Below are 11,363 nucleotides of genomic sequence, written 5' to 3' on the forward strand. Positions count from 1 at the left end.
AGACTGTATAGGTGACAACTAAAGTCATGGTCTCACAGAAAGCGAGAACAGTAGAGGAAAACTACTAGTTGTAGGGTTGACAGAGTAAAAGGAAGGTGCAAGGGGGCCTGTGATATCAGAAGGGAAACAGGAAGGAGTGGTAGCATCAAAATGGATGAAGGAGAGCTCATCTTAGGGTCAGAAGCTACAGACACATCAAGAATGAGAAGGACTAAGAGGAATCCTGTATTTAGCAACAGAGAGAATGTTTATGACCTAGGTGGGGGCAGCCTCAGGGGAGAGGTGGGATAGAATTCAGATTGCAATGGGGTGAGGAGTGTGTGAACTGAGGAAGTAGGGAAGAGTGCAGCATCCTGGAAGCTTGTTTATGACAGAGGGAGAGGGAAGATGGTGATAAAGACAGATGCAGCCGGCTATCCTAAGTTGATGACAAGATCACTAGCTTTGCAATTTGCCCCAGTGTCATGCTCGCTCAAGCATCCTTTTGGATATATACATATTCCAACGCCCACATGAACATCTAGCCCACCAGACAGAGTAATGACTTGAGGAATCGGCATTCTAGTTGATACACTTTCCCTCAAAAGTTTGGTTAGCTCAAGGTTAGATCTGACAAGATCAAGTTTTTGAAAGTGGAAAACTCAAGACACTGAACTGTTTGGAGATCCCCACATGCCCACACTGCACCTCTCTTCTATGTCTTTCTTAAACCGTCCTCCCTCCATGAAATGTCATCCCTCGGACACACACAACTTGTTTTGTTTTATTTTCAAAATTTTTTGTAGAGACGGGGTCTTCCTATGTTGTCCAGGCTGGCCTTGAACTCTTGGGCTCAAGCAATCCTCCCGCCTTGGCCTCCCAGAGTACTGAGATTACAGGCATGAGCCACTGCACCTGGCCACAATTTGTTTTATTCTTACACATTCTTTGAGGCTCAGTTTAGTTTCGCTCCTGTTTCCCTCACTGAACAGCTTCTTGTTTCTTGCTCCCAGCATATGTGTAGATGGTCAGTAAGTCCTTATGGAATTAGTGAGTAGATGGCAAAGAAGGATGATGTTGAAAATGCTTAATTAATAACAGAACAAAAAAATCCATTCTTTAATGAACAGTATTTATTGAACATTTGCCAGGTGCACACCAGGTATGACCGGTGTACAAAAAGATAGGGACCCTCTCCTTAAAGAGCATACCCATGGGAGCTCTTTTATCACACCTTTCATGGTTGAAGGAGAATGGTAGTTATATTTGGCCTCTGTGCTCTCCAAATTATTTGTTCATACTTGGGGCTGGCACATTGTGTACAATAAATCTTTGTTGAACAGATGAATGAGCCTTTATTATAGAACTTATAATATGATTTTTTAGTTTTTGTGTGTGATTTTCTCCTCCACATCATGAGCTCTTGGAAGCCAGGAACTATGCCTTACTCATGTTTGTTAACAGAATCTAGCACAGAGTTTTGTACATAATAAGTGCCAAAAATGTTTATTGGCTAAAAGAATGAATTTCTAATAGAGGTAAGAGCAATGCATACACACCCACACATACATGTAATTTACATTCTCTTTTTCCCCCAATTTTTTTTTTTTTTTTTTTTGCATAGGAAGCCAGGTGAAAAATCCATTTCTTGTTACTGGTTTTTAATGGGCCTGAACGTTTCTGCGGTCATCCTCCGCAGATTGCTCTGGCTGTGGCAAACAGACTCTCATTGCATCAATTGAGGTTCTGAAGGATCTGGAAGGAAGCACATCAGTTGGGGACTTGGTGTCCTTGGTCCTCATAAAGCCTGTGACTGTGATGACACATAGCATTTATTTGAAAAGGCAGGTGCTGGTTGATAGACAACACAGCTTTTCACCTGGGGCGTGGGAATGTGGGAAGTTTAGCTGAAGCTGCCCCGCTGAACTCTGTGCTTAACTTTTTTAAATTCTCCAATGAATATATTAAATTTACCAATATGTACACAAACAGGAGATACCCAGGAGATGACTAGTCTAGATTTCCCCTCCTCTAGCCCTCTTATACAGCAACACACAAACAAACAAACAAAAACTTCTCTGCCCCTTTCCATGTTTGTCCTGCCTGCAGGGGAAATGGGTTTGTCTAAGCAAGGAAGAGGTTTTCCAGCAGGGTTAAGAGGGAAGGATAAACATTTTAAATTTTGTTCCCCTTTAGCAATGGAATGCACTTGTCAAAGAACAGAAGACACACCCTCAGAGCTGCAGGAGATATCATTTCAGAAGTTGTGGATGTTGCCACAGGGGCTGCCATGGTGACTGTAAAACTGGTTGGATCAGAGCAAAGATGACAGCCCTTCCTGCCTGCTCCTTGGCCAGCTCAGCTCCCTGTGGCCTTGTCCTCTGGGAAGCAGCCCTCCAGACTCCACACTTCCATGTTTTCCCCACCCTGGGTAGAAGCACTAATAGCTCATGATTCTTACTTCAGTGCATGTTCTTACTGCTTCTCTGCTTTGATGGGTAACATCAAGCAGATAGTCCAAGGTCAGCCAGCGAGGGAATGCCCTGGGTGACAGTTCTTTCTTCTGGATCTTCCAGGGTTTGGCCTCAACTCCATAAACAGCAATGGGAAAGCCTCACACTTCTTGATCTGCAGCCGGATTTCTGTTGAACCAGCCTGATTTCTTTCCTGCTCGCTTCAGGGGGTAGGGGGTTGTCCAAAAGCATATTCTGTTTTTCCCAAGGAAAGGAGCTGGCTTCCTCTCCAGCTATTTTTCTGCTCTTCATTATTTGTAAATTTCAACTCTCCGGCCTCCAGCTACTCAAATTTACAAACTATTATTAGTAGCTATGTGGAAACTTCATATTTGAAATGTTTTCTGATAAAAGAATGGGGACATTCTTTGTTAAAAAATTATTTCAGAAATACTTAGCTCATTTCTCCCTATTCTAGCTGTTTTCGTCTTTGTTTCCCAGCTCACTGCCAGATGCAGTCTTTTCACAGCTTTGCAAAACTGCTGTTTAACTTGACACAGTGTTAACAGTTATTAATCTAGGTGGTGGGAATATAGGTTTTAGTTACAGTATTATTTAGACTTTTCTGTAGCTTTTATATTTATCAGAAAAGAGCAACCATACAATAAGTGGCTTTTTGTCCTCTTTTCACAGAGTTCTGTTGGTGGTTCTGTTGCTATCTCAGTTCCCAAGCTGTTAGCAGGACCACGCTGTTTCCTTTGTGTACAACGAGATCTGTGTTCCAGGGCGGTGTTTCTCCCACCTAACAGCCCAGACTTGCCAACCATTCTTGCTGGATTAGGAAATGAACCACTGATCCTAAAGATTAGAAAACAAAATAAGGAGATATAGGGTCCCCAAGGACCTCTCTATTTAACTCTACCTTGGATTACTAGCTTTGTTCCAACAACTTTGCTTCAGTTCCCAGAGAAAATAACCAGGCTCTTGAGGTGGACTGACCCCACTAAAGCCGCTGGGGCGGTCTGGACCAAAACGCCACATCATATGACATTTGAGGGAGTTGAAGGTACAGGAGGAAGGTGTTGATTCCAGAGCTTCACGTTTTATCTAGCCTTGGTTACACCCTTGTTTGCCATCTTTTAGCAAACAAACTGCATCCCCGTATGCGCTTTCAGCGTCTGCATTTGGAACAGCAGTTCTCAAGCTCATATGTGTATCAGAATCACCCAGAGAACTTGTTAAAATGCAGATTTGTGGAACCTACACCCATAGTTTCTGATTCAGTAATAATGGGATGAGGCCCGAGACTTTGCATTTCTTTTTTCTTTTCCTTCCTTCCTTCTTTCCTTCTTCTTTCTCTCCTTCCTTCCTTCCTTTCTTTCTTTCTTCCTTTCTTTTCTTTCTTCCTTTCCTTTCCCCTTTTCCCTCCCCCCTCTCCCCTCCCCTCCCTTCTCCTTCCCTTCCCTTTTTTCTTTTCTTTTCTGATGGAGTTTCACTCTTGTTGCCCAGGCTGGAGTGCAGTGGCGCAATCTCGGCTCGCTGCAACCTCTGCTTTCCAGGTTCAAGCAATTCTCCCTCAGCTCCCAACTAGCTGGAATTACAGGCGTGTGCCAAGACGCCGAGCTAATTTTTGTATTTTTGGTACAGACAGGGTTTCACCATGTTGGTCAGGCTGGTCTCGAACTCCTGACCTTAGGTGATCCATGCACAATCCCAAAGTGCTGGATTACAGGCGTGAGCCACCTCCCCCAGCTCAGGCTTTGCATTTCTAACAAGTTCCCAGGGGACACTGATGCCGCTGACTGGGGACAACAGTTTAAGAACCACTGATTTAGGAGATAGGACTGGTGATTGTATCTTACCTGTGGGCAGGGGTGTAAATAAAGGTCAAGAGAGGAAGAGATGTGTTGTTTTGTACAGTTCTGTGAGTTGTCTTTTTTTTTTTCGAAGACAAGTTTGCTGTCTGTCACCCAGGCTGGAGTGCAGTGGCTTGATCATAACTCACTGCAGCCTGGAATTCCTGGGCTCAAGGGATCCTCCTGCCTCAGCTGCCTCAGTAGCGACTGGTCTCAAACCCTTAGGCTCAAGCACTCCTCCCACCTCAGCCTCCCCAAGTGCTGAAATTACAGGCATCAGCCACTGCGCCTGGCCCAGTTTTATGTTTTTACATGTGCTTATAACTTAGCAGTACATAATTTCCATTACTCCGTGCTCCAGTAGCTGCGGGAGAGAGAGGCACTGTTTGGGAAAGGGCACGTCAGTGTGTATCCCAACCCAGAAGCTATATTCTCTGCTCTTATAGTGACCCTGTCCATGCCCTGGTTGGGAATCAACTTGAAATTAACAACTCTAGATTTTTTTAAAAATTTACTAATATGTATCTCAAAATTTCACAGCACAACTCGTGTTCGAAGCCATGTTTTGGGGTGTCCTAATTCTACCTACCCATCTCACTTGCTGTTCCCATGGCAGCTGTGCCCTACCAACTGATTGAGTGTCTGGTTGTCACCTGTCCATGACACCCTCCCAGCCCATGCAGGACCGCTCTCTGGGGGCTCTGCAGCAAGCCTCGATGCACTGTGGACCAGCTGGCTGTGTCCCAGGAGTTCTTGGGGACCTGGCTGTCTCCTGATGTGATTTAAAGTTTGAGTTATTGGTGACATTAATGGAACTGCTCCGGAAGTGGAAAATCCCCAATATATGTGTTCTGTGCCCTTTTAGAGAAAAGGAAGAGCTTAGGGGTGGGGAGGAGTATTCTTTGTTTTCATTGCCTAATATATTTCCCAAAATGATCCCCAATTCTAACATTTAGGCCTGGGAGGAAAATTCCCAAATAAGTTGTAATGATCTGAAATCTTAGCCAGCGGGAGCAGAGGGAAAAATGTTGGTAATCTGCTATCTTTTTTATCACATAACAGTAAAACTTTATTTTTGCTATGAGACTTTATTTTTAGGGTGGTGAATAGTCTTTGTAGAGGGTGATGGCTTCATTTTTATCCTCTCTGTAAAATGGTAATGCATTATGCACATACTATACTGCGTTAATATTTCTGCCATTAGTAACTTCTCATATATGAGAAAGTTAAACAATATCTATCTTAAAATAATGTTTTGTCTTATGTTGTATACTTTGAGAGTGTTTTAGAAAAATCCCTCTGTCCTCCCTAATGTTACATAATTTTTTTTCTGCATAAATTAGACTTTATTACTTTTTCCCTACCAGAAATCTTAGATCTCGGGGCATTTTTTATGAATGATGGAGAACATTTGGTGCCTTATCTGGAGAGACGGAGAGATGTAACTATTGGCCATAGAAAAAAAAAATTTAAGGGTAGTCAGTGTTCCCTGGACTAGGTTTCATTTGTGTTTTAATACACTTCGCCATTAGATGGTAGCACAGTAACAGATATAACAATTAAGGGGTAGAGGCACGGGCTCATCCCCCATTTTAAATAAGATCAGAAAGGTCTAAGTTGGTTTAGTAGAACCATCAGATGGTGTTCGTCAATCCCAACACCATAGATTTGGGCCTGGGACTTTGGTCCTAAGACTCTGTGGCAAGTCAGATTGTGGGTGAATGTTATAAACAGGAGCATTGGTTTCAGTTTGCCCTGTTACCTCCAGATCTGGGATAATTATTATTTAAGTCTAAGAATGCCTGGATGGGTTGGGGGTGTTTTGAGACTCCTTGGCACAGCTTTTGGTTTCTCTTTTTCTCCTCTCTCCTCCCCTCCCCTCCCCTCTTTCTTTTCTTTCTTTTCTTTTTGTCTTTCTTTCTTTCTTTCTTTCTTTCTTTCTTTCTTCCTTCCTTCCTTCCTTCCTTTCTTCCTTTCTTCCTTTTCTTTCTTTTCTTTCTCCTCCTTCTCTCTCTCTGTTTCTTTCTTTCAACAGGGTCTTGCTCTGTCACTCAGGCTGGAGTGCAGGGGTGGGATCACAGCTCACTGCAGCCTCAAACTCCTGGGCTCAAGCGATCCTCCCACCTCAGCCCAGGAGTAGCTAGGACAATGGGCACACATCCTCACACCTAGCTAAGCTCTCAAAATGTGGATGTCAAAATATTATTTTATTTTATTATTTATTATTACCTCATGACATAGCTACTGTTTATCCAACATTCAAATTAAATACATTTCTTTGAATTAGTATTGAATTTTCTCTTCCTTGTGTCTATACTTTCCTAAATTGATGTTTAAAAAACAAGCAAGGCCAGTGTTTGGCAACTTCTCTCCCACATCATTTGTGACCTGGGAAAGGGAAAAATGGCTCTTCTCCAGCCTATCGGTTTCAAGGGTCAGCTGCCCTTTGACATCAATGTCTTCCTGTCTCCTGCAGTGTCATAAGGTATCATTAACAGGAATTCTGTGTCCCAAGGGGACAAAAGAAAACCAGGTCAAGGGAACTTGCATGGAAACTTAAACGTTTTAAAGAATGGCAAATTTGGCTTCATTTAACATAATTGAAAGACTCTCTAACAGTGTTGGAAAGCTAATGGGGCTATACATGGCTGACAGAAATAGAAAAGAATCCAACTCGACCTAGTTTCCGTAAAGATAATGAGTCCAAGAAGAAAACAATCTGGAGAAATAGAGAAAACAGAGCAGATTTGATTTACAAACATTTTCCTGTTTTTGGAATTACGATGATGGAGTCTCAGTGGGGCTCCATGGGTCCTAGACTTGCCAGGGCAATTCATTCCACCTCTGTGGGACCCCTGCATCCTTGCCCCCAGCACAGTTAATGCTCCTTTAGGAGCTTGGCACTGCCAATCCCTCATTCATTGGGCCATTGCTACAGGATGTTTCACTGTTAACTCACAGGCTTCTCCCTCTTCCCCTACCTTCTCCAGGGACCATCATAACTGTCACAGTCAGAAACCAGCTCTCTACATCCCGAGTCTGGGGCTCTCACCAATTCTCCTAGACTGGATACATCCCCACTACTGCAAGTAGAGTTACCAGCCAGATGAGCAAAGACCTAGACTGCCTACTGGGGGCAGCCCTGCCTCAGTGGGCCACTCTCTAGCCACCTAGCCTGTGTCCCCATTCTGAGGAACACAGACCCACTCATCTCCTTCACCTGTTAGAAAATTACTTTTACTGGCCGGTCATGGTGGCTCACGCCTACAATACCAGCACTTTGGGAGGCCGAGGTAGGTGGATCTCCTGAGGTCAGGAGTTCACGACCAGCCTGGCCAATATAGTGAAACCCCATCTCTACTAAAAATAGAAAAATTAGCCGGGCGCGGTGGAGAGCACCTGTAATCCCAGCTACTTGGGAGGCTGAGGCAGGAGAATTGTTTGAACCTGGGATGCGGAGGTTGCAGTGAGCCAAGACCATGCCACTGCACTCCAGCCTGGGCAACAAGAGCAAAACTCCGTCTCAAAAAAAAAAAAAATTACTTTTCCTGAGGCCAGGTGCAGTGGCTCAAACCTATAATCCCAGCAGTTCAGGAGGCCGAAGAGGGCAGATCACCTGAGTTCAGGAGTTTGAGACCAGCTTGGCCAAAATGGTGAAACCCCGTCTCTACTAAAAGTATATTTTAAAAAATAAAAAGAAAAAAGAAAATTTCTTTTCCTAGAAAACAGATGCTTCCTCCAGGCCCTTGGAAGTCTGTCGTCTTCCTTCAGCATACTTTTGCTGACTACCCCTGGGGATATTCCTAGGTGAAACGAAGCCTCTGCCCATCCACCCTCTTTCTATCGTGGCTCTGACTGGGAACCTTATCTTCCAGCCATGTCATATGAAGGATCTGGATATAGAAATATATAGCAGTATGATTTACTACATTTATAACTGCATGCAGTGCTATGCTGGTAAATGTTAGTAACCAGAGTTGCCTGGGGAAGGGAGAAGAGAAAACTCTAACTTGTAGCATTTGCTTATTTCCGTGTGTAAATACTCTGGATCTGCATTTGGGGAACTCCTATGAAAGCAGTCTTGGCAGAGGAGGTAGGTGGAGGAGAAAACAGGGCTGCATTTAGGAAAGAATAGCACTTCCAGAGAGCTGGGACCAACAGATGGAAGCCTCATGGCAGAGACAGCCAGCTGGGAGACATTCTAAATTCAATCAAAGCCTGGGGAGCTGAGATGGACGGGACAATTGTATCAGGGAGAGCCTGGTAAGAACTGTGTCTCCTGAGCTCTGCGCTTTCCTATAGGATGGGCATGGGAAGTGCTGGAAAGCCTCTTCGTTAAATGAATATTGAAGTGTTAATATTCTGGATTCTTGGCCCAGATATTGAATTTCTTTTATTTTCCTTTTTTTCTGAGACAGAATCTTGCTCTGTCACCCCGACTGGCATGCAGTGGTGCAATCATGGGTCATTTGCAGCCTCGACCTCCTGGGCTCAAGTGATTCTCCCACCTTAGCCTCCTGAGTAGCTGGGACTACAGATGCTCACCACCATGCCTGGCTAATTTTTGTATTTTTAGTAGAGATAGGGTTTCGCCATGTTGCCCAGGCTGGTCTCAAGCTCCTGGGATCAAGTGATCCTCCCACCTCAGCCTCCCAAAGTGCTGAGATTGCAGGCATGAGCTACCATGCCTAGCCCCTAAGCGATCCTTCCTTCCTTTCTTTATTTTTCCTCTAGGTGAATAACTTTATTAACCTTTGTTTCAAACTTTGTTCCCAGGCTGCTTCTGCTTAATTAACTGCAAAGAATGAATTGTGTATAAGCAAAAACTGAGAAGAGTTTCAGTGTCCAAGGGGCTTGGGCTTAAAAATATTAGAGATCTAGATTTTATCAGATCCATAAACAAAAAATTATTTAAAAGCAGTCATAATATAAAATAGCATCTCCCAGTAACTTCTTCAAGTTTTATCTTCAGAAGTTGATTCAATTCAGTTTGCCTCATTCTTGGAAGCCTCATCAAAATTCTCCACAAGACGTGGAACTTCATCATCATCATCCTCCTCCTCCTCTCCAGTACCAAGTGGTGCTTTTCCATCCACAGATTGTTTGGGCAGAGCTTCAGCCAGTCTCCTTAAACTAGTCAGACTGACTGCAGTAAGCTGGTTTAAGACGCTGGTTAGCGTTTCTGTCAGCTGCTTTGTCTCAGCATGGCCTGTAATGGTGAAAGTGTTCACTGCCAGAGATGCCTGAACTTCAGGGTTATTAAACTGGATCATTGTTCCTTGGAGTTTTTCCTGGTTCATGATTCTTTCATCTTGTCTGAGTGGATAAGGGGCTGCACGGGGGACTAGGGTTGGTGCTCGGGGGTCTTGGATGGACCAGCTGAGATTAGGCGCATACACGCGGGGACGCAAGATGGCAGCTAAAGCCTTTCTTTTTTTTTTTTTCTTTCTGTCTCTCTCTCCCCTCTCTCTCTTTCCCCGCTCCCTTCCCCTCCTATCCCCTCCCCTTCGCTTCACTTCCCTTTCCTTTCTGTCGCTCTGTTACCCAGGCTGGAGTGCACTGGCATGATCATAGCTTACTACAACTTTGAACTCCCGGGCTCAAGCCATCCTCCCACCTCAGCTGGGACTACAGCCAGCCATGCACCACCATGCCCAGCTGTTTGTAAATTTTTTTTTAGAAAAGGGGTCTCACTTTGTTACCCAGGCTAGTCTTGAACTCCTGGTCTCTAGTGATCCTCTCTCCTCAGCCTCCCAAATCGCTGAGATTATAGGTGTGCTCCACCATGCCAGACTCAGACACTTAATATCTCTGATGAGACTGTATTTTGTGATTTAAAATGCCCATAGAATGATCTAATACCTTAGAGTGAGCAGAAAAATTCTGGAGTCCTCATAATTTTTATCTAATGGCAGGAAAGAGCTTTCCTCATGGAATAAATTTTGAAGGAGCAGTGGGTAACAAAAATAAAGTTGCTTTTTGATCACATCCCATGGGCAGTGCTGGTCCAACAAATAGATTTGGTGGTTAATGGTGATCGTCAGGCCTCCTAAAACCAACCTAATCTTCAGGGTTCCTTGCTGTGGGCCTAGTGGGAGCATAGCCATCTGGGAGGAGTGGGTGAGCCCAACTCATTCTGTGGGAGGGGGTGCTTCAACAGACTTGGATTGAGGTAAAGGCTGAATTTTAAAATGTATCTTTTAATAAGATGATATATTTGCAGACAGAGTTATTGCCCATGTCCAGACTTTATGGGACAGATTCCTACTCCTACTTGGTTTTTGTTGTCATTGTTGTTGTTTTGTTTGTTTTGAGACAGGGTCTCATCTGTTGCCCAGGTTGGAGTACAATGGCACAATCACTGCTCACTGCAGCCTTGACCTCCCCAGAGTTAGGCGATCCTCTTGCCTCAGCCTCCTGAGTAGCTGGGACTACAGGGTTGCACCACCACACTCAGCTAATTTTTGTATATTTTGTAGAGACAGGATTTTGCCATGTTGTCCAGGCTGGTCTCAAACTCCTGGACTCAAGTGATGTGCTCATCTCAGCCTCCCAAAGTGCTGATATTATAGGCGTGAGCCACCATGCCCGGCCCTCACTCCCATTTGTGATTTGTGCAGAATCTTCTCCCAGCCCCTCACATGACTCATGAAGGGTGAGAATTTTCCCCTAAAGTCTCCTCCAGAAGCCCACACTAGAATCTGCCACACTAACCACATTTCATCGTGTGATGCTTCAGAAGGAATTAGAATGAGTTATAGCCATGCTTGCAGGCAGACAGTGGGTCCAGTTTGGAGAATCTGACCCCAGTGACAAGTCCAGCTCCTTAGGGATTTTTCTTAATTTTTAGTTTTTTGTAGAGATAGGGTCTCACTATGTTGCCCAGGCTGATATAAAACTCCTGGCATCAAATGATCCTCCCACTTTGGCCTCCCAAAGTGCTGGGATTACAGGCATGAGCCACCATGCCCAGCCCTCCTTAGGGACCTTGACAAAAGATGTTAATGGAAAACTGAATTAAGGTCCAACATGCTTATATATTTTGCCAGGTTTCTTGAAGCTCCAGAAGTCTTTG

The sequence above is a fragment of the Chlorocebus sabaeus genome, chromosome 25 (genome assembly GCF_047675955.1).
Source record: "Chlorocebus sabaeus isolate Y175 chromosome 25, mChlSab1.0.hap1, whole genome shotgun sequence".
In the NCBI taxonomy this organism is placed as follows: domain Eukaryota; kingdom Metazoa; phylum Chordata; class Mammalia; order Primates; family Cercopithecidae; genus Chlorocebus; species Chlorocebus sabaeus.